Source organism: Typopeltis vanoorti, chromosome 4 (assembly GCF_054136105.1).
Source record: "Typopeltis vanoorti isolate ZY-2024b chromosome 4, IOZ_Tvanoo_1.0, whole genome shotgun sequence".
NCBI lineage: Eukaryota > Metazoa > Arthropoda > Arachnida > Uropygi > Thelyphonidae > Typopeltis > Typopeltis vanoorti.
The window spans coordinates 25,862,276-25,887,965 of NC_143552.1; the positions used below are offsets into that span (position 1 = coordinate 25,862,276).

Sequence of the window (25,690 nt, forward strand, 5' to 3'; positions counted from 1 at the left end):
TTTGGCTTATTAAATTAGTAGCTTAACAAATGTTCTGGAGGCTATTGAAAAAGTTTAGAAGCAGAGGAAAGCCAACTGTAAAAGGAATCAAAGATGATCAGAGTAACATGAAAACTGAAGATAAGGATATCCCAGATGTCTGGAGTAATTACTTTGAAAGACATTTAAATGAAAAAAAAAAGCAGTGAGAGATGATATTTGACCAGAAATGCTCAAATATGGAGGTATAAAACTTTTGCAGTGGCTACATGAAATAATTCAGAGTGCCTGGTCAGAAGATCGAATTCCAGATGATTGGAATGGGCCTCTCATAGTTCCCATCTATAAAAAAAAGGAATAAAACTGAATCTAAAAACTACAGAGGAATTTCTCTACTAAGTGTTCTAGGTAAAATTTATGCAAGCATACTTGAAAAGATTCTGAGGGAAATTCGAAAGAGAAACTTTGAGAACAATGTGGATTCAGGCCAAATAGAGGTTGTTAGGATCAGATTTTTGCTTTATGACCAATAGTTGAAAAATCATGGGAATATGACAAGAATCTGTACTTCAGTTTTGTAGATCTGAAAAGGCATATAACAAGGTGTCCAAATAAAGAAGCTTTTGAAAACACTACAATTATGTAGTGTTTCATGAAAGGAGACGTGTTGTATGAAAGGAGAGAAGGTTAGCACTCCCCTTGATAAGGATGGACCGGCCTCTGGGCCTAATACATATAAGGTTAAGGCACTGCTGCTTACTTTGCGGCACTTAACCAATTTTTGCCCTTGACCATGTTGTTTAATCTGAGTCTCGGGTCTGGTTTAGTCCCGAAGGTGTGGAAAGAGGGGAAAATAGTTTCACTGCATAAAGGAGGATCCAAGACTACGGTTGCAAATTACCGACCGATCAGCATATCAGGAGTCGTTGTCAAGGTCTTGGAGAAAGTATTCAAGGGAAAACTACAGGAATGGATTGATGTAAATGAGATACTGTACAAGGGACAGCATGGCTTTGTGAAGGATGGATCATGCCTCAGTAACTTGCTCAAGTTTTATAACAAGGTGACGGCTGAACTGGATAAGGGTAATGGGTTTACAGTGATACTGCTGGACCTGGCAAAGGCATTTGACAGGATACCACATGGAATTTTAATCCGTAAACTACAACATATGGGAATGGATATAGGGTTGGTGAGATGGATAGGTGGGTGGTTGATGGAGAGATATCAAAGAGTAGTTTATTCAGGAGTAGAGTCCAAAAGACGACCTGTGACTAATGGTGTGCCGCAGGGTTCTGTTCTTGGACCACTGCTGTTTAATCTGTTCATTAACGATATAGGGAAGGATCTAAGTGGAACAGTTCATTTGTTCGCTGATGATGCAAAGGCAGGGCGATAGTGAATGCAGAAGATGTCAAAATCTTGCAGGACGACTTGCATAGATTGGAGTTCTGGACTAAGGAGAATGGATTTCAATTTAATGTGACAAAATTGAAGGTTATGCATTTTGGGGTGAAAAGATTAGCAGCAGTATACCACGTCAGTGGAACTTTACTCCAGGAGATTGATGAGGCCAGGGACTTGGGAGTGTTGGTGGATAGGGAGATGAAGTTTAGGGGACACATTGCAAAAGTAGCTAAATCAGCTCATCAACTCACTTGGTTGTTGAAAAATACCTTGACGAGCAGAGACAAGCAAGTTATTGTACCTCTGTACTGGGCCTTGATAAGACCTCATCTCGACTACTGTGCCCAGATTTGGTCACCTCTGTTCCTTTTTGATGGGGAGGAGGTGGAGAGGATCCAGAGGCGAGTGACTAAGATGATAGCAGGTCTATAGAATGAACCATATGAGAGCAAGTTGAGGATTTGTGGGTTGCAGAAACTGGTTGATAGGCGGAAAAGGGGAGATATGATTGAGACATTCAAATTGCTAAAGAGATTCTATAGGATTAATTCAGAGGATATTTTTGAGATCAGGACTGGTGGTGGGAGAACTAGGGGACACCTATGGAAGCTGGGCAAGAGTGTGGTTAGCAGGGGTGTTAGAGCTGGGTTCTTTACTTTTAGAGTGGTAAATGAGTGGAATAAGCTGCCAGAGTCTGTTGTGGGTGCTATGACGGTGAGCGAGTTCAAGGCAAGGTATGATAGATACTGTGAGAATGTCGTATAGTTGTGTGGACATGATATTTAGGGCCTCCATCGATGAGTCTAAGGACTCCCTGGAGTCGCCCGAAATAATAATAATTATTATTATTATTATTGGGTAAAGGAAACATTATGAAAGGCAATATATCATCTATATTTAAGTTGCAAGTCAGCAGTTAGATTTGAAGGAAATATAGAAAGATGGTTTGATGTAAAAATCAGGTGTAAGACAAGGATGCACATTATCTCTGCTCTTGTTCTTCATCTATATGGATCACATTGTGAAAGAAAGTGGCATTAAATCTGGATTTGAATTAGAGATATCAAACTTAGCTCTTTGCTTTATGCAGATAATGCTATATTCCTAAACACATCCATTGCACATCTCCAGGATTCTGTAACTAAATTGAAAAATAGCAGCAGGAACATAGAAAACTTCAGGTGCATTCTGAATGGAGAGCCTATAGAACAAGTAAAATATTTCACATATTTAAGCACAGTTTTTAGTGAAGATGGCAAGTTAAATCTGGAAATAGACAACAGAATAAGCAAAGCTGGTATGCTGGGTAGTGAGTTGAATAAATTATTATTATTATTATGCAGGCACCTCCATGGGGTCCGAAGACTCATCACGAGAGACCCAATCTATCATACCGCTCCTTCAACCCATTAACAGAAAAAGTACACACAACTGATTCTGGCAATCCATTCGACTCATTCACCATTCTCCAAGCAAAAAATCTAGTCCTCACCTCACACCCCTACTGACCACACATTTATTCTACTTCCAGGGATGACCCCTTGTTCTGGTCCCTCTAGCCAAATGCTGAAACATTTCTTGGTTGGCTTAGTGGTTAGCATATCCGCTCTCCAGGCAAGAGGCTGAGGGTTCGAATCCCGCCATGGGCATGGATGTTTGTGATTGTCTGTGGAAATGCCAGCGGTGGTGGTAGATGGCATTGGTGTAGTTGTAATTGGTGGAGACAGAGAGTTGTAGAGTAGGTGTCCTCCCTCGATTAGTCCTTGGACTCCCTGGAGGTGTCACATAATAATAGTAATAATAATAATCTATCCTATAAAATCCTTTAAGTAACTTAAATGTTTCTATCATATCCCTTCTTTTTCTCCTCAACCAACTTCTGCAATTCACAGACCTTCAATCTATCCTCATAGGGCACAGGCCACTCATCATCTTAGTCACTTGCCTCTGAATCCTCTCCACCGCTTCTGCATCAATTCAGAGGATCAGACTTGAGCACAGTAATCCAGATGTGCACGTATCAAGTCTTATAAAGAGGAATTACAACTTCCTTATCTCTACTTGTTAATGTGCTCTTCACTAGCCGAGTAATCTTATGTGCAACCTTTGCAGTATGTCCTCTAAACTTTAACTCTCTGTCTAACACCACCCCTAAATCTCTAGATTAGTAATAGACTAATCTGGAGGAAAATTGTTGATATGAAATTAATAATAATGTAAAGTTAATCATGTTGAACTGTCATAATAGCCTGAACATCCCTTGAGTGTAGATATCAGGAAATTGATGAAATTAATATGGAATAAGAGAGAAATTAGCCAAAACACTAAACTAGCAGTATTCAAGACAGTGGTCAAACCAGTTTTAAGTTACGGATTGGAGAGTTGGGTGAGAAACAAAGCACTTCAGAGATTACAGATATGAGAGTTCTTATATATAATAATTAGGGACCTGAACAGATGGGTCAATTGCAGAATCGTATTAAAAATGAAAGCATTAGGATGGAACTTGACATTGTTTGATTCAAGAATGTATGAGCAGGGCTAATCTAAGGTGATATGGTCACTTAAATAGAATGGGAGATGAATGATTAGCAAAACAAGTCTTTGATGCCAGATGAAGACAGACCAAGATCTAGGTGGATTGGTTCAGACAGAAATGCCTTAGAACTAAATGTTAGATGTGACAATATTTCAGTGCTGACAAGTAATAGACTAATCTGAAGGAAAATTGTTGATATGAGATTAATAATAATGTAAAGTTAATCATGTTGAACTGTCATAATAGCCTGAACATCCCTTGAGTGTACATATCGGGAAATTGATGATGATTTAATAATGCATTATAAGTAACATGAATTTAATGTTTCACTAACATCTCTCTGGCTGAATAGACTCACCATACATCATTAATTGCCTAGATACTAGTGCAATTAATGTAAAGTCATTCACCTCTACATGAGGGGAGGGGGGGGGTAAAAACACTTGTATACCATTATAAGGCATCATCCTTAACTAGAAAATTTGCATGTGTTAAGTTCAGATTCTAATTATTTTTGGATACCTCCTTATTTACAAGTTGCCTAGTCATGAAGATACTTCATGCACAAACTTTTATTTGCTTACACTTGGATAAAGGATTACACAAGAGTATATCTTGGCATCTTTAATTTAAAAAATTTGTTAAGTATCCCTCATCTAGAGTATTTTATTAATATGGTAATACACCATTTTGCTATTTGTATTTGGAAAATATAATTTTATTGTTTATCTAATGCTTAACAGGAAATTATATTCTTGTTTTAATCCTTAGTCAAGTTTAAGCAAATAAAGTTTGTTCATTAAGTATCTTCAATACTAGTCTACTTGTATATAGAGGATATTGACTTTGTATCAGTTGTCTTAATTTTCCATAATGTAAAACACATTTCCTTTCAAATATGTATATTGTTATGCATTATGGGGAAGGATCACTACTTAGACCTTTGTGACAAGGATATACTGAGAGCTAAATCATTGATTTAGCTCTCAGTATATTGTTGGGTCTATCTTCCACTATGGAACCTCAGCAAAAGTTAAAATCATTCCAGGCAGTGCTTCTTGTAATGTGTCTCAATATATACAGTCAATCCTCAACTTATGAAGGGTTCCATTGTGGCAATCCCATTGTAAGTCAGAAATCACTATGAACCATAAGGATATATGTTTGAATGCTAAAAGATGTAGCTCTGTTTTACTATATTTTAAAATTAATTTTAATCTTTTTTATAGTGACATAACACAGTATGCAAATTATAACATAAAACTTCTGTGTACAATACTGCACTGATAAATAAAAAATATGCTCTTATGTGCTTAAAATAAGTGCACAGAAAAATAATCAACCTGAGAACACATGGAGCAAAAGTAGTTCAATGAAGATGCTCCTTTATTAATTTGATGATTCTTCAGAGGATGAAGGGATGTCATCAACAACAAATTCTTCAAATTCAGCAATTGCAACAAAGCATTCTGAGGATGACTCACGAGATGCATAATTTCTGAAAGGTCTAGGCTCATCTTTAGATCATGATGTGACAGGGAGTGGACTTGTTTAATCTGTATGTTACATCCAACTTAGTCTGTGCACACTTTGCCTTTCCTTTACCGCATAACTTTCTCTGTAGTAAGCAATTGCAGCTTGCATAATTCTGTCTACTTTGCTAAATATTTCCTAGTTGGGGTCCATTTCCTCAAACTGTCTTGTTAACCGAGATAAATGCCTCTGGCAGTTTTTTCATTGTAAATATATTGGGGGCTCAACTGCTTCTGTTTTTTTACTCTCTCTCTCTCTCCTCCTTCTAAAACTATACATGCACTCTTTTGTCACCTCGATATTATATCCCTTCCAAAAGTCTCTGAGGGTTTTTTCACACTCAGTAGCACCTGAGCAAAAGTATATCGTAAATAATATGCTTTGATGGCAGCAATAACATCCCATTCCATAGGTTGGATGAGTGATGTGGTATTTGGTTAATGTATATTATGGGGTAGTCATAAGTTGCATATGTCAGAAGTCAATGATTAACTCTGTGTCCTTAGGCAGGGCTCTGCAGTGCTTATGAGAGGCAATATGATATGAAGTCGACATCTTCTGTATACAAGTAGCCTACTCCCTATGCAAACTTTTTTTTTTTTGCTCACATTTGGGTAAAAGGTAACACAAGAATATAATTTCACTTCAAGTGTAATTTACTTTCTAACCCAATGAAAAAAAACTTGTGACAACTGCTGTTGAAAGTAGAAAGTTTTTTCACTTGATTATAAATAAATTAACTTGACAAGAAATTATATTCTTGTTTAGTCCTTTATCCAAGTGTTAGCAAACAAAGTTTGTGTGTGGAGTATCTTCACGGCTAGATTACTTGTATATAGAGTGACACTATGGGACACTAAAGCATTGATTGCTTTAGTGTCCCATAATGCAAAGCTCATCCTTTCAGACGTGTATAATGCTATGTGTTATGGGAAGGGTCATTACCCAGACCAGTTTCTATCTTTATTGAGGTCTCATTAAAGGATTAAACAAGAATATAATTTCTCAACAAGTTTAATTCTATTGGAAGAGACTGACCTGCATTTGATTCTTGTTATGATGCAAGCAATCTTCGTATGGGCTTTTTTCAGTTGAAAATTAATTAACCAAATATGAAAGTATCAGTGATATTTCAACTGAAAGCTTGGTTTTATACCAGAGCTAGAGTCTTGTTATTAATCATTAAAAGAGATATTAAGTTAGAGAGCAGTAAGCTCTCTAACTTAAAATTACTCACAGATAAATTAGAACAAAAGCAGTATAGATGGTGGCCAGTAAGGGAAGAAATTATTGTTCAGAGTCCTAAAGTAATGGTTTGTTGGAGAACTTGAAAGAACTTGTGTTGTGGGCTGTGTGCAATCCAAATTCTTGTGATTTTTATGCCACCATTATAGAGTGGGATGATTAGGATGGTTGATCAGAATTTTCAATGCAAATTCAAGGAAACCTGTGTTATTTTGACTGACCATTTTTAATGTGATATTGTCATCGATGCCATATATTCACTCCCCATTTGTGTGACTAGCTCAGAACTCTCAAATCTATAAATTATATATTGATTTTAATCCTTTATCCAAGTGTAAATAATCAAAGTTTGCGCCTGAAGTATCTTCAGCACTGGGGAAACTCATGGCAAAGGTGAACAAACTTCACAACACTTGCGTTAGGATCCCATAATGCAAAGCACATCTCCTTGCAGACATGTATAATGTTATGCATTATGGAAAGGGTCACTACCCAGACTGGTTTTGACCTTTATTGAGGTCTCTTCAGTGGGAACAAACCCAGAGGTGATAACAAGGTTGAAGCAATGCAGAAGTCATATTTATCTATATGAGTTGCCAAAAGGTGTCACACCTTATTAATAAATGATTAGAGAACGATGTTGGAATTTTTTTTCCACTTGGTTAGACTGTAAATTATATATTTAGTTTAATCCTTTATCCAAGTGTAAGCAAACAAAGTTTGCACCTGAAGTATCTTCAGGACTAGGGCAACTCGTGGCAAAGGTGGACAAAATTCACATCACTTGCCTTAGTATCCCATAATGCACAGCACATCTCCTTGCAGACATGTATGATGTTATGCTTACACTTATATGATTTATAGTCTAATCAATTGGAGGATAAAACTTCCAACATTATTCTCTAATCCAGAGTAATTTATTAATAAGATGCGACACCTTTTGGCAACTCGTATAGATAACTATGACTTCTGCATTGCTTTGACCTTGGTATGACCTCTGGGTTTGTTCCCACTGAAGAGACCTCAATAAAGGTCGAAACCAGTCTGGATAGTGACCCTTCCCATAATGCATAACGTTATAGATGTCCACAAAGAGATGTGCTTTGCACTATGGGATACTAAGGCAAGTGATGTGAAGTTTTTCCACCTTTGCCACGAGTTGCTCCAGTCCTGAAAATACTTCAGGTGCAAACTTTGTTTACTTACACTTGGATAAAGGATTAAACTAAATATATAATTTATAGTCTAACTAAGTGGGGAAAAAAAAACTTCCAACTTTCAAATCTGTTGGTCTCTCTCTCTCTCTTTCTAGCATTCGATCACCTGCTTTATTTCTGACCCAACTTTCAGATCAATAAGTTAAAATTAGTTTGAAGGCTATCATTGAATGCCATTAATCTAGTGTTTATAGTTAATTTTTGTCATGTTCTGTACATAAATTTATTCAACTGGATCCCCACAATACCAGCTTTGCTAATTCTCTGTTTTGGTTCCATATTTAATTAGCCATATTTGCTAAAAATTTAGTGTGACTAGCTGAAAGCTTTTACTTGTTCTATAGGTTCTCCATTTGGAATGAGTTTGTTTCTGCCTATTTTCATGTTTTTTTGTCTTTACATTGCTGATCTTCATTCCCAGTATGTTACAACAGTTATTCAGTCTAGTCAAAGACTACTGAATACTGAAGGCTTGCACTGGATTTATTTAGGAGTATAATATCATCAGTATAAAGTAGTTGAATATCTCCAGTTTCATATGAGCATTATCCATACAGGTGATGAATAATAGTGGTGTAACTTTGTCTTACACCTGATTTTACAAACCATTTTCCCATACTTCCTTTAGTTCTGACTGTTTATTTCCAACTTGAATATAGATTATCTATTACTCTAGAAATAAAGATATAATTTTGTTTTGCCTAATTTTACCATGATCCACTTCAAGATAAAATCAAAATGATTTGACAAATTTAATTCAGATAATAAATACCAAATTTCTTTTTCTTCCATCCAGTGCTGCATTATTAATATCTATTTAAATCATTTTGCCAATAGAAATATGCTGATTGGAACCAAAATTGAACTATATAGACATTTTCTATATGTATATTTAATCCTAAGTTTGATTAAATTCCATCAAGCCAGTAAGCAAAAGTATTGCAGCGAATAATTTTGATCTTCCCTTTTTCCCCTGCAAATGATTGGATTGACAACAGTCACAAACTATTTTGTGTAATACACAAAATGAGCCTTGCATCTAAAAATGACTCTTCAGCACAATAATTATTTGAAGGCACTACAAGTTTTTCCTAGCAAACTTGAGAGGAGCACTGAAAAATAGGGATTCATGTGATTTGTAAGTTTTATAGCATACTCATGTTCTAGACTGAAGCAGCACTAAAATTATTTTGAATTTTTTTTGTGTTGTATCTACACTGAATAGCAGAAAATATGTTGTCTACATTTGACTACTAAACAGAAATATAATGGATATTTAGAAATTAGGATTATTTGATTAGGCTAATCTTGAGATTTCTAATTATTCTTAATGTTATAATTTTAATGGAACCTGCAACATAGTAATGGAGAGTAAAACACATTAGAAATTAATACAAATATTTTGCATACTGAAAGTAATAGTACATCATCAGCATAGAACCAACAAGCAATTCAGTTATTTATTTGTTCCATGCTGAGCCTCTGTAGCTCAGTCAGTATAGACGAAGTTTTGGTCAGAAAGACCTGGTTCGATTCCCATCAGTGACGTGAGGAACCTTTATCTGGTTTCTTTCTACTAAATGTGAGTTAGCCAGTCTCATACAGAGGTGGAGGATTTTCCGCCCAGAAACTCAGGGTTTTTTTTTTTGTCCCTCAAAATGGACAAACCCAGCCAGTAGAACACACGCAATTTACAGACAAGAATATTTAGAGACATAGGGGTATCTGCTTTATCCTTGTATTACAGTTGGGAAGTTCAAGGATATTAGGAAGGCCATGGGTGCTTAAGTTCCTGTTAAAGCCACTGGTGGATAGATGGATAGATTTTTTCCATGCTAATGATATACTGTTAGTTTTGGTATAAAATATTTGTATCGATTTCGTTAAATTTATTTACTTTGTCTAATGTGTTTCAGTCTCTGTTTTAAAGGTTCTTTGTTAAATTTGCTGAAATAATAATGATAGTATGATGATACTATTTCTTCATCATTAAGAAATTCATGCTTTGCTACTGGCAGTAGCAGCTGTTAAGTGTAAACTAGTTTTCATGGACAGGTCAGTAACACAGTCATTAGAAGTATAAGCGGTAGAAACAAGTAATTTTGATTTTTGAACTCAAAAAGTAAAATTGCATACTAATTTAAGTGACAGATTATATCTTTGTGTTAATCCCAGAAGTACTGAATATAAAAAAGTATATACAAAAGTTTATTGAAGATATCTATATATTAGAATATTTTGTGAAATCACTCAATTCTCTGTTTCAAAAAAATGACTTGTTTTTTCCACAAATTTCTTATAGATACCAAAATTGTACTTTTCCAGCCACTTGTGGCCTAAGTATCATACAAGTATTTTCAATGCTAGAGAAAATTTTGAAATAAAAATGAGAATTTCCCTTCACAGAAGCTGATGTGGGCAGATTCCCTGTGTGGGTGGGTGGGTGGGTGAGAGATTCAGTTTTTAGCAGATATAGAATGCTAGCTATGCATATTGGTTGATAAGGACAGAGTTTATGTGAAGTGATAGATTTAATACATCAATTCGCATAAACCTTTGAAGCAGTTTCATTTAATGTATAACTTCTATATTGTTATTATTATTGCTCTGCCATGGTTTTCAAGGACTCATCAAGCATTGGAATATATCATTTTAATGCATAAATTGCACATACTTATGCTTTTCTTTTCACTTTATAATAAAAAGCTTTCTGTTCATATTATAATGTTATGCCACTAATATTGATGTGTAGGATATGATCTTACAAGTCAAACATTAATTACATAGTGGACTAGGATCAAGGTGCTTTTAACTGTAACATTATTGTTTAAATTGAAGCAATAATTTTATAGTGGCTTGAAGAGTAGAGACCTTTCATAAAAGCAAAACCTGAATTTCAAGTTAAGATTGTAGTATTTGAATTTAAAAGCAAAATGTTAGGTATGCTTTTTTTTTAAGTCAGTTACTGATGCCTAGATGTTCAAATGAATCCTTCACTGATTACAAGTGACTCATCAGCTAGGTATGATGTACTTTAGATCAGGGATTAATCTCTTTATGTCTGCAAGTAAGAAAAACAGTCTTAGAGCTAACACAATTTTTCAGTAGTATATACTAGTTAGTTTGGGACATGAAATTGTAGCATTTTTCTGCTGTATTCTCATACAGCATATTGTTAAGTCTGCAAATTAATAGTACAAATGAACTATATTGCTGATAGTGATGAAGAATGTAGACCTGCTGTCCATTTATCCAAAAATTAGGACTAAAATAGATCTGTCTCCTTACAGTATGCTTTAGAAAATAAAACACATTACAGACACAGAGAGAGAGAGAGATAGAATGTTAAAAAATACTCTGCGGTATTCTGTTTATTATCATTATATGTCATCTGTTTTGTTGATTAGTCTTAATTTGTTTATTTGGTAGGAATGACTGGGAGAGTGGGGGTTCACTACACATTTGGTTGTCTTGGAAGTGCTTGATATTTTTCATTTGGTTCAAACATTAACACTTGCTGATGTAATGAGTAACTAATTTAGCTAACAATTTTCCTGAGTATATATTCAAATTCAACAGGCCACATCTATATTCTGTAAAATCTTGTCCTGTCAACTAAATGATTATCCATCTCCTTCTTTAATTGTCATGGCAGTCTGTCAAATGCATTAGTAAACTCTAGATATTTGTGATGATAGGAAAGATTCAGTTTGTATTGTGGGTGTTAGAGAGTCTAGTAATGCTTATTTTTCAGGGATCTTGCTGTGACTGTGGGAAGAAAAAAGTTTCATTAGCAGGTGTCTGGAATCTTTGTCAGGAAAAAAATATTTTATATAGGCAGAGTAGAACACTTTATGTGGTGAAATATAACTATAACATAAGGAAGATGCATATACTGTATACTATTTGTAGATTTTGTTATATCACTTAACACGTGGTAAGTTGGTATTAAGAATAACAGAGATGTGTATATACAGCTGTGGATTGAGATAGAAGATTGGCTACCAAATTTGTTGATTGATATAAGCAAGTTGCATAGGGTAGTCTGATTTTTGCTGAACAGTGCGAGACCACCATTTTGCTTAATGAGGTTCAGAGGTATCTGATCTTGAGAGAAGAATCCCTTTCTTCCTAACTTGTGTAATCAGTGATTGAGACAGTAATTCTTTAAAAAAAAAAAAATTTTTTTTTTAATTAAAAAAAAAAAAAAGAATTATGCTAATGATATTTTTTGAGGTTTGAAATGAGATATCAGTTGTTTGCAAATACTGCAAAGTTGAGGAAGAATTATAAGAAATGATGCTGATTAAGACCACATTTCTTAGTGTTTAACTGTCAGTGGAGTTGCTAGTTAAACACTACGAAATGCATCATGTGCATCAAAATATAAAGGTACATTATTTTCTTTAAATATATGCAGAGATGGATATAAAAGGATTTTGGTTGGAGAAGGAGAATAGCAAGGAACTGAAATTTAGTGATCACATTGCGAAAATGGTAAAGATAGCACAGGTTGGTTGCTGCCACAATGAGAAGAATAGATTTAAAAAGATTACTATTCTATTTAAGAAGGCTTATCAGACCACATCTGTTTTCAGATTAGATAATCTGAATTTTGGTAATTGATGCTGAAAATCTGGAAAAAAGTTGAGAGTAATTAAGAAATGTATTACACCCTTTGGATATTGGTCGTTAGAAGGGTATATCAAGAAAATTTAATTTGCAGAACTTAAATGGTAGGAGAAAATATATGATATGATACAGACATATAAGTTGTTAAAGAAATTCTGTCATGTTGTACCATCAAACACAAACTAAAATACACAAACATTATTTTTAAGAAAAAATGAAAGAGTATGAGAACAGGAAGCAAACCTTGGAGATTTAGTGACAAGCCCTGAAGAAAACATTGGTTGATTCAGCCAGAGAAGCATGTCATGAAGTTGTCTGCAAGGATAGAAAAATCAGAACTCCATGGTGGACACAGGAAGTTAAAGAGGCAGCGAAAGAAAAGAAGAAAGCATACCGAAAGTTCCTGTCGTCAGCTTGTGCTCTAAAGCATCGATTCCCAACCGGAGGTACGCGTACTCCCGGGGGGTACGTGCTGGACCATTCGGGGATACACAAAAAATAATCAGCAATGGCAAAAAAACAAGTAAAGTAAACAAAATGCAAAATTTTAGTTATGGAATAATAAATGTCAGTATTTAAAAACAGCTATTTTAAAAACAAGGGGTACAACTTATAGAAATGGGTTTAAAAGGGGTACACAAGTGGGAAAAGGTTTTGAACCACTGCTCTAGAGAATGCAGAGACAAATGTAAGAAAGCTAAACTGTGTAAAGCTAGCTAAACAAACATCATGGGACGACTTTGGCTAGAACAGAAAATAAATATCAGGAAAGTGGAAAAATATTCTGAAGGCTGTTTGAAAAGCTCAGAAATTGAGGAAAGAGTGTGGTAAAAGGAATTAGAGATAAAGGTGACATGAAAACTGGAAAAAAAGATATCCTTGATGTATGGAGTAATTACTTCGAAAAATTGCTGAATGAAACAAGCAATGACAGCACAGTGGTAAAAAAAAACACTGGACAGGCATGTAATCAGGAATACAAGGCCATCAAAAGCCTGAAATGTGGAAAAGCAGCAGGAATAGATGATATTCGACCAGAAATGTTGAAGTATGGAGGTATAAAAGTCTTGCAGTGACTGCACTACATAGTTCAGAAGACCTGTATAGAGGGACGTATTCCAGATGATTGGAGTAGAGCTTTCATAATACCCATATGAAAAGCAAAATAAAAAAAAAAAAAAAAACTGAATGTGAGAATGACAGAGGTATTTCTCTATGAGTTTTCCTGGTAAGATTTATCCAAGTATACTTGAGAAATGATTGGGAAGGATAGTGGAAGGGAAGTTTGGTGAAGAACAGGTTGGATTCAGGCTGTCAGATAGAGACTGTCAGAATCAGATTTTCACTTTATGACAAATGGTCGAGAAATTGTGGGAATATAACGAAGATCTATATTTATGTTTTGTAGACCTGCAAAAGGCAAGGTGCCAAGAAGAAAGTTGTTCAAAATGCTCGTTATATGGTGTAAATGGGGCATTATATCAAGCAGTACATAGTCTGTATTTGAGTTGTATATCAGCAGTGAGAATTGACATTAAATCTGGTGTCAGACAGGGATGTACATTATCCCCTCTGTTATTCATTATCTATATGGATCACATTATGAAGGAAAGCAGTATTGAACCTGATATCAAAATTGGAGATGCTAATCAGCTCTTTACTTTATTCGGACAATGTATTACTTTAGACTAGAGACCATAGATTATGAGAGTCCTGAGAAAGATTAGGGGGTGTGAACAGATGACACGAATGGTAATAACATATTAAAAATGAGGATATTAGGAAAGAATTTGACATTGTTAGCAACCAAGAATGTGTTAGTAGAGCTAATCTCAGGTGGTATGGTCACTTAAACAGAATGGGAGAGGGAAAGTTAGCAAAACAAGTGTTCTCTGCCAGGTTGGCAGGAAAAACACCCAGAGGAAGACCAAGATATTGGTGGATTGATACCGTACTAAGTGCCTTATAAGACAGAAATATAAGATCTGATAATATTGGAGTCTTGACAGATAACAGGTTGATTTGGAGGAAAATTGATGATAAGAAGTTAATAATGATATAAGTTCTTCATGTAGTACTGTCATAATATCATGTACATCCCCTTGAGATTACATGTCAGGAATTTGATGATGATGAAGTTGTTAAAGAGAATATATCACATTAATATAGTGCATCCATAAAATGGGAGTTATATACAAAGCAATGATGAGAAAGGAAGTTTAAATAGAATATTTACTTGGAGGTTGATAAATGAATTCAATCCATTGAAAGTTCAGACATACATATGATAGGTAGCAATAACAACAGTAATAGAATAAAGGAAAGCTTTGTTTATACGGTTTCCATTTTTGGTTGATATGTTTTATGTGACATTTGAAGGCCATAATCAGGAAGATCATTTGCTGCTATCAAGAACATTGGGTTCTAGCACCTCCAGAACTCACATAATACAGCACAGTAACTAATTCTGTATTCAGAAAATTCTGAAAATCCATCATTATTTACTTGGATTTTCAATACTGATTGAATAAGATATGTCTCATTCATTTCCCCAGTAGTACTACCCTAAACATTATGACAATATGTTATAGTCGTGGGCATTCGTAGATAAAAGGTTCAGTTCAGTGTACCTAAACAGAAGGTTATGAATTCAAAGGCGCCAATATTATATATAATTCTGTGACATGTAAAAGATGCGTATCAAGTATTTTCATAAATATTATTTTTTCATGTCAGATCTTTCTAAATCTGCATACTAGTTGAAATTAGTCTTTAAAAATTCATCTATATTTATTTTTGAATGTATCTGTTCATATATAATAAAGAACATTTATTAATCTTAGTTAGAAATAGTATATTAAATATGTTTCTGCCTCTGAATGATTTTGATATTTTAATTTGCAAGATCAATATCTTTTACACCAAATTTTCATAATTTGGTGCAAAAGTTTGCTGTAGAAGAAATCATTGAATCATTTGGACAATTTAAAATTGTAAAGTTCTAAAATTTCTTGAATATTATTTTCTGCATTTTCATTTTTTTGTACTTTGATATATTTCACTTCATAAATTTTAATTAAATAAATGTCATTTTGTTCTTTTTTCTGCTAAGACATTAAACAGGCCTTCATAGAAGGTAATGTGATATTGCCTTTCTGATATAATGTTAGCTGTTACAAATAACAGCATTTGTATTTTAATGCTCACCTTTTTTTTTTTTTTTTTTACAATTGTAATCCAAACTTTGCTTTAGCTTTATAGTGTGCATGGTATTATGAAATATTAATTGTTTTACCTTTGTGTGTGTGTGTGTGTGTGTGTGTGTGTGTGTGTGTGTGTGTGTGTGTGTGTGTGTGTGTGTGTGTGTGTGTGTTATTTACAGCCAGAGGAAAGAATTTATTTCTATGTTATGTTGTTGTGCTCTTTTATCAACATCTTTCCCATGTTCTATAATATTATTCATTTTTATATAATTGTTTTATAACTTTGATAGTATTTTTAAACTTTAGAATGAGAAAAAGTTCTTTTATAATTGCAGCTATCTAAAGAATTAAATATGTTTTTCACTTGTATGTTTTATAACATTTTCATTATCTTATGTAATATATATATATATATTTATATAGTATTCATGAATTGAAAATTTTAAATTTAAAAAATTATACACAATGCAATATATATATTCTCATACTTACCAAAAAACATTATGAATTGAAATTTTAAAGGCTTTCTTAGTGGGAGATTGGAAATTTTTCCTTTTTAGTTGTAGTACTATGAAAGAAAAAAAAAAGTTTTTAAGTTTCATATAATGTTATGATTATAATACTTTTTTTTAAAATCATAACATATAAAAATATTAAATAATTTAACATTATAACAGTTGACACACTCACTGTAACAAACACTGCTGAAAAATCCTGCCCAAAGTTACACAGGTTCGATGTATGCTAAAAGAAATTCACTGCAGCAAACTGTCCACTATAACAAACTATCCTGTAGTCCTTGCGAGTTGGCTATAGTGAGGCAACTGTATAAAATTTAAAACATTTTATAATAATCTGTTTCTGAAAGCTGTGCGAATAGATAGTTTATTAGTGTCTAGGTCAAGTCAAGATTCATTCTTCTTCATATTCCTTTCTGCTGAGAAATAATTACTATCCTTGCCCCCCCCCTCCCCTTATTTATTGAGTCTCATTTATTTCTTTTTAAACAGCTTCATTTATCTTTACTTATTAAGTGCAAGTCCCAAACAATAAGTGTACCCTCATACAAAAATTCATATGAATTGGACTGTTTAATTCACATTCTATGCCTTAGTGAGATATGTATATACAAAGTTGACACACACATGCCGAAACCTACTGTCTGAATTGTTTTACTGAATTTGTTAATATCTGGAATCAAAAAGTAAAAATATATTAAGATGCATGTATAAAAAAAACAATGCTCTTAAATACATTTTGGAAAATTATGGGGACAACTACCATGTTTGAGTAAAACTTTAGTTTAATATAAAGCAAAATCCACATTCGACGTTTCGACCTTTATATCAAGGTCATCTATATATAGAGAAACAAGCTGCACTACAATCTACATGGTTTGTTAAAGTTACTGATCAACCATTACAACAATTATTGGCCTGACCTCTGGTGGAAAAAAAAAAACTTACTACATCAACACTAGAGCCCTATTATCTATTGGTTGTAAAATTACATTGGGAGCAACAATTTTTCAACCAATAGACAATATTAATAATAGGACTCTAGCATTGATGTAGTAAGTTTTTTTTTTTTTTTTTTTTGCCAGAGGTCAGGTCAATAATTGTTGTAAGGTTGGTCAGTAACTTTAACAAACCATGTAGACTGTAGTGCAGCTTGTTTCTCTGTATATAGTATATATGCTCCAGAAGATGACCTTGATATAAAGGTTGAAACGTCGAATGTGGATTTTGGTTTATATTAAATTAAAGTTTTATGCAAACACGGTAGTTGTCATCATATTTTTCCAAAATGTATTCGAATCACCATGTAAGCCTAAAAGAAAGAATGCTCTTAAATCTAGCTGCTTGATCTAAAAGTAATTTATTCTGTGATCACCGGTCATAGAAGTGTTCAAAAAAGGAAGCTGCAGACTAGACATATATTCTTATAATGGCAGAGAACTCCAGTTCATTATGTTCTTTAGTTAAATCTTAATTTTTTTTGTTGTGATCTGTATAATATGGATTCCAAAATTGCTTTGGAATGCTGAACCACTTGGAAGTAAAATAAATAAATAATTATAATTCTCTGAAATATGTTTTGAACTTGTAAGAGAAGTATACATTTTGCATGCCCACATTAGAAAATACTTTTATTTAGCAAATGCTTCATCAAAGATAGTAAAATTCTTTGTGTAATGCAAAATGAGAATTCTTGACATAATAGATGTATTGTTTTGATACAAGTATTGTATCAAAACAGTACATCTGCTTATATTGTACTTATTAGAAATAACTCATACAGCTTATATATTTAAAGTATACATTTTTGGTTGTTTTTATAATAGAAATACAATTTTATTAATACAGACCAGTATTTTACAATAAACATTTATTAAAACCTACCAGTTTCGCCAGCAAACTGTCTGGCTTTTTCAAGGCATTACGGAGATATGAAAGTAAATGCAAATTAAAAGGAACATAAAAAACGTTGTAAACCAAACTAGTATCTATGGTTACACGTTTCGCGTGACAGAGATGGCTTATTGTTCTTATTCATTATCACGCATGCGTGTTTGTTGTAGACTTGTAATGTGATTACTAGCTAGCTGTAGTTCAGATTGATTGAGAGAGAGGATCAAGTTTTTCCACGAACTGTTTAGAATTATACCCTGATTTCTGTTGAGGTTTCCGCTGGTTATTAGTACTATTGTGGCTTCCTTAAATACACGATGCCTGTAGTCGTCATCTAGATATGGCATGGAGCTGTTTTGCCAATCTATCGTGTGGTTAGACGTGCAGAAATGATGTGCTAAGCCAGAAGAGATGCTTTTGTTGTGGTTTACATCACCAACATGTTCTTTTTGTCTAATTTCTAAACTTCGTGAAGTTTGTCTGATGTAGGCAAGACCACAGGAGCAGGGAATGTAATATACTCCTGGATATTTGTAGAACGGAACTTTATCTTTTGGAGATCCTAAAACTTGTCTGATGTTGGTGGTTGGTTTGAAGACCACTCTGATGTTGTGGGCTCTTAGTATTCTTGCTATTTGATAAGAAATTGACTTGATGAAAGGTATCACTACAGTAGAAACGTGCTGACGGTGGGATTCTTCTTGTCTGGGGTTGTCATTGTATAGATATTTTTTGATGATGTTTTGAGGATATCCATTTTGCGATAATGTGTTGGCTATTAGTGAGAGTTCATTCTGTGTATCCTCCTCTTCTGATATAAACTTTTTGGCTCTATGTTTCAACATGTGGATAATACTCAGTTTGTGTGACTTGTGATGGTTTGAAGTATAGTGAAGATATCTTCCAGTATCTGTATACTTCAAACCATCACAAGTCACACAAACTGAGTATTATCCACATGTTGAAACATAGAGCCAAAAAGTTTATATCAGAAGAGGAGGATACACAGAATGAACTCTCACTAATAGCCAACACATTATCGCAAAATGGATATCCTCAAAACATCATCAAAAAATATCTATACAATGACAACCCCAGACAAGAAGAATCCCACCGTCAGCACGTTTCTACTGTAGTGATACCTTTCATCAAGTCAATTTCTTATCAAATAGCAAGAATACTAAGAGCCCACAACATCAGAGTGGTCTTCAAACCAACCACCAACATCAGACAAGTTTTAGGATCTCCAAAAGATAAAGTTCCGTTCTACAAATATCCAGGAGTATATTACATTCCCTGCTCCTGTGGTCTTGCCTACATCAGACAAACTTCACGAAGTTTAGAAATTAGACAAAAAGAACATGTTGGTGATGTAAACCACAACAAAAGCATCTCTTCTGGCTTAGCACATCATTTCTGCACGTCTAACCACACGATAGATTGGCAAAACAGCTCCATGCCATATCTAGATGACGACTACAGGCATCGTGTATTTAAGGAAGCCACAATAGTACTAATAACCAGCGGAAACCTCAACAGAAATCAGGGTATAATTCTAAACAGTTCGTGGAAAAACTTGATCCTCTCTCTCAATCAATCTGAACTACAGCTAGCTAGTAATCACATTACAAGTCTACAACAAACACGCATGCGTGATAATGAATAAGAACAATAAGCCATCTCTGTCACGCGAAACGTGTAACCATAGATACTAGTTTGGTTTACAACGTTTTTTATGTTCCTTTTAATTTGCATTTACTTTCATATCTCCGTAATGCCTTGAAAAAGCCAGACAGTTTGCTGGCGAAACTGGTAGGTTTTAATAAATGTTTATTGTAAAATACTGGTCTGTATTAATAAAATTGTATTTCTACAGCTTATATATCTGAGAATTAATATGCTAATTTTATGATATGGAATATTATATAAACACAATGTTTTAACCCATTATCACCCAAATTATTATTATTAATGTGTGTGTGTGCTCATTACAAATTTCACATATTTTAGCATTTTGGAAATGGCACCCTTTAATTATTCAGTATGTACCTTTAATGATAGTTCTTATTTCTAATATTTTATGATTAATTAATATAACAGTTTATACAAATTTGATTTCATTATAAACATGTACATGTACTAATTATAATTCGTAAATGGCATGCCAATTACACTAGTGGCCAAAATTGTGGAAACTTTTTGGGAAAAGTGTATTTTTGAAGTTTGATGATTCATAACACCACTTTTTTTGGTGTAATACCATAAAATTATATATCAATGGAAAGATAATTTAATCAAGAATGTAATGCAACAAAGTTTGTTCAGTTATCTGTATTCTATGAAAACTTATAGCCAAATAACCAGAAAAAAGAAGGACAACTTGCTTCGGTTGATATGAAGTAGCTTTCCTTCATTTGAATGTAGCCAATGAGCATGAGTGTTTAGAGAGCCAATCAGGTGTCATCTTGTTTTGGCGATGAGGTCACAGTAGGATTCAGCTATTGATGTCATGTATTGGAGCTGAGAGGAGGACATTTGTCAGTGTGTTATGTGATTGCTATCAAGTTGGTTGTTTTTTTTTTTGTGTTCTTTCATTTAGTGAGCTTGTAAAACGTAATAAAATTAAAGAAATGGCACAAAGAGTTGACTGGTCATCCAGAAAGCGATGTAAAATAGTACTATTAAGTGAACAAGGCTACAGTTATGAAGAAATTAGAAGAAAAATTGGTGGAAACTTAACCAAAGGTGGCATTTCTAAATTTTTGAAGAGGTATAAGGAGACTCAGTCACTACAAAACCAGACTGTTGAAGGCAGGAAAAGGTGCACAACAGCAAGTGATGATAGAAGAATTGAGAGACTGTGCCTACGTGAGAGAAGAAAATCATCTGGGTGTATACAAGATGAAATGGCGCAATACAATGTGAAGTTGAGTGCAAGGACTGTTCAGCACAGACTGCAGGAAGTTGGTCTAGATGCTAGAATTCCACAAAAAAAGCCATTTTTATCTCTCAAACAAAGGTTGAAAAGATTAAACTGGGTTAAAACCTATGTTAACTGGACAGTGGAACAATGGGACAGTGTTATTTGGAGTGATGAGATTAAAATCTCCCTGTTTGGTAGTGATGGCATAAAATACGTAAGGAGAAGATTTGCATCCTGATTGCATTACAACTACCATGAAACACCCACTTAGTGTTATGATCTGGGGTTGGATGACATCAAAAGGTGTGGGCAGAATTTGCGTGATTAATGGGAATATAAATGCCCAAAAATACATAAATGAAATACTTGAGCCCAAACTGAAGCCTTCTGCACGTGATCTTTTCCAAGATAATGAAGCACTTATATTTCAACAGGATTCAGCTCCATGTCATGTTGCTGCTGTGTGCAAAAAGTGGTTTCAGGATAATCATATTCCACTGCTGGAATGGCCTAGAAATAGCCCAGACTTTAACCCAATAGAAAATCTGTGGAGCCGACTAAAGAAACTTGTTAGTCGGAAGCAACCCACCAATAAAACCCAATTAATAGAAGCAATAATTCAATCTTGGTTTCACATTATAACAGCTGCAGAACTAAAAAACTTGGTTTACTCCATGGGAAGGTGTTGTAAGGCCGTAATTAATGCTAAAGATTACCCAACTAAGTATTAACTCGCATTGTGAGAATTTTTGTATATCTCATTTTTTCTATGTGTTTCACTTTTCTTCTTTATAACTGCTGTTCTAATAAAAAATCCTTCATAAAAGTTATTGCATTACATTCTTGATTAAATTATCTTTCCATTGATATATGGCTCATACACCACTTTTTGTTTTGGTATTACTCAAAAAAAAAGTGGTGTATGAGCCATCAAACCTCAGAAATACACTTTTTCCAAAAGGTTTCCACAATTTTGGCCACTACTGTATATAAAATTTCTTAAAAGTAAAAGTGAAAATACTTAGTGGGCTCATAAGTGTCTTATTCACAGATATAAACCTCAACTCAGGGATTTGTCAACCCTTCTGTAAAATAAGCTGATTTATATAGGATTATGAAAATACACGTTACAGTCTAACAGATAAACTTAGGTGTTGACGGTTATTCATGACTTATTTTTAACAGTATTAACAACACCAAACGAACTTTTTTATAAAAGATTTTTGAGCAATTAATAAACTATTTTGAGCAGTTAATATAACATTGTTTTATAAAAAGTATGTTTGGTGTTGTTAATACCATTAAAAATAAGTCATGAACAAGTTGCAGCTTTTACAATATTCTAAACCTAATATTTCTCTGTTAGAATGTAATTTAAGAACTAAATGCTTGAAGAAAAATAACAGAGATCATGGAATGAAAGTTTTGAGTGTAGTATGATCAGCCTGAATTTTTCGAACTGATATGATACAACACTTTAAACATATTATTAAGTTGAAGGGAGTTTTCAGTTACTGGAAGGATAGTTGGTGGAGGTAGTAGATTGCCAGCCAGCTTTTCAAGTTAATAGCTTTAATGGAACATGTATACTAGACATATTAAAATAACTTTCACTGTTTACACATGTAACAAAAAGTATATAGAATTTATTCAAACACTCTAGTATATTTCAACCATTTTTACATGGATAATGTCAGAGAGATAGACCATTAACTACATTCAAAGGATGAATCAAGATAATGAGTCATAAATTAAATTATTAAATCAAAAAAAACTTATGAACAAATAATAGTGATCACTTCCCAAAACTTGGATATTAGCATACAGCCTGATCAGTTCAGGTTTGGACAATTTTGTAGCATTTCACATGTTTCAGGCAAAGACGATAGAATCTGAACGTGCTGGAATAGTGTCAATAGCATGAAAAGCAAGGCCAGACTTGTCAGATTTGAAAAAAAAATGTAATATAGTCTTGATGTTCTTTACTCTAGGTAGAATGGCCACTCTGTCCAAAGTAGGAAAGATAACATGAGCAGGCTACTTGATAGACAGACAGACACCCAATAAGGAAAGAGGTGGTAATATATCCTTTGTTGATTGTAGGAAGAAAGACAGTTTCTGAGTGGCTTTGAAGGAAGCATATAGATTGAATTTATGAAGAATCCTTGCTATTTGTTCTGAGATTCCTTTAAGGTAGGGTATTGAAATTCTTTTCACATCAGATTGTACTCTGGTAGAAGGATGATAATTATCAATCAATTTTTGAATGGTAGTTTTGTTGTATGCATTACATATGAGATTGCTTTTAATTTTATTTAGTTCATCTAACAAAAGGCGATCGAAAGAGCAGAGTTCATTACTATGTGTATGAATGTATGAACTCTATGTACAAGACTCTTGATCTATCCTCTACAGAATGGGATTCTGCACAATGCAGCAACTTTCATCTCATACAGGATGGCAGCATTATAGAAGATGCAAACAAAATCACCTCAGAAATATTCAAATGCTACAATACAGCATGCACTTCCATATGGACTTTTGTTGAAGCCCATAAAATCCTCATAAGGAACCAATGGAATCTTTTCCACAGCATGAAACAGCCTGGAAAACCTATCACCTTTGAAGAACTAAAAACTGTCTGCAAATCTCTATCCAAGAACAAGTCCCAGGTTTAGATGGACTCACATCAGAGTTCTAAGTTTTCTTTGAATCATCTTGGACCACTCTTTAAAATGTTGCAGCATGCTTAATTAAAAAGGTCTCCACAATCTGTCACAATCTCAGTAACCTGTCTCATTCCTATGAAGGGAGACCACACAGACCTTCAAAACTGACATTCAGTCTCACTAATTAACACAGACTGCAAAATCATTTCCAAAGTAATTGCTGATCGACTGACTGAAGCCCCCCCCCCCCCACTGCCTGATGTCATTGGACATTATCAGAGTTATGTACTCAATTCTAGAAAAATCATTTCATGATAATGTGCACTTAATCAGAGACCTCATCAACATCACAAATGTTTGAAATGGAAACATCACTAATCACCTAGGCCAAGAAAGATCCTTTGACAGGATAGAGCATAAATACCTTTTTAAAATCCTGCGATCATTTAGATATGGATCTCTCATCCAAACAGTTCAGTAACTGTACAAGCAATTACTTTGAACTGAATAGCTATCTTACCTGCACATTACCTTATTTCTGAAAGATAAAGCAATTGATAACTGCTCTACAGACAACTGTATATATTAGCCATTGAACCATTTTCTAGAAAAATTGCATAACATCCTCATATTGGAGGCTTAATTGAGTGAAACAGCACTAAACAACGGTAAACAAAACAAAACATCACTTTGAAATCCGTTCTGGATTATATATGAAAATGGATCTCTGATATCAAGAGGAAGCACTTTTTTTTAAAAGTGATAAGGTGTCGTTTAAGGGAATGTTGATGAACAGTGAAGTGAAGTTCAAAGCTGACAGATGTCTGTATTATTAAATTAATTTTCAATAGAAATTTTAAAATGTGTAGAATTTTTTTATATATGAAGTGGTATAGTTCACCCACCGATTAGAGGTCCCTCGACACTTCTGTGCATGTCAGAAAAAGGAGAATCCATTCCGATAATAGGGTAATCAATCTGTCTTCTGGGATGTGTTTGTTTATTATTACAGGTCGGAAAATTTAGCTTTTCTTTTACGAACATTGTAGTTTTTAAAGTGCAACTATTTTGCTTGTATAACAGTTGGAAAAATGTACATAGAGTATTAACAAAATTAAAAAAGGTATAGCATAAAACAAAAATTTAACTAAGTTTATTTTTAAGAAAGTTTTCTATAAAATAAAAATAATTATACAGAAAAACAGAAATTTTTTCAAATGAACTTAGATATTCTAAACTTACAGTTGAGAGAACTGAGACACTTTAATGTCTTAAACCGATTAATTATTTATGACTTGTTGTGACTCTTTTAACAAACCCATACAAAAAAAGTTGGAAAAAAATACCATTATCAAATCCTTTTAATCTTCATAGTCATCTGAATCGGTGTCCGAATCGCCATCACTTTCACTTAAACTGATCACCAAAGGTTCACATAATTCTTTGATAATTCCGTCTCTGTCCCAATACATATTTTCCAATGAGGTGTCATGAAAGCAATATTTTCCCCAGTTTTGAACTGTAATACTTTCATTCCCCTGTTCTGAAAGCTTAAAAAGTTTCGTCATGTCAATATCTCCAGTTACGTTGCGATGGCGAATGAAACTTTTCACTTCTGCCCAAACATACTCAATAGTATTAATATCGCAATGATATGGTGGTAGCCTCAAAGCTAGAAATCCATGCTCTTTGAGCATCATGTCAAATTTAAATAGTTTAGTTGTGGGCGAATTTCTTTTGACTAAATTAAGCAATTCAATTTTTCACATATCTGGGGAATGAGAAATGTTATTTACAGAGAGCCAATCCATAAGAACTTGCTTCTTATTAGATCAATTTGTAACTTTGTTTAATCAAATATAGTGATATGAAGCATTATCAATTATAACAACAGCATTTTTAGAAAGGTTTGGAATCAGTTTTTCTTCTGTC

General features: G+C 33.9%; 1 protein-coding gene and 1 non-coding gene across 6 annotated transcripts in view; both read left to right on the forward strand.

Moving 5' to 3' along the window:
- The window catches only part of Srrm234 (Serine-arginine repetitive matrix 2/3/4), a 615,875-nt gene that overhangs the window by 248,432 nt on the left and 341,753 nt on the right, over positions 1 to 25,690 (forward strand). The window lies entirely within an intron of this gene.
- Positions 644 to 762, forward strand: LOC150107174 (U6atac minor spliceosomal RNA). Its single transcript, XR_016548281.1, has one exon. It is a non-coding gene; the product is annotated as a U6atac minor spliceosomal RNA (small nuclear RNA).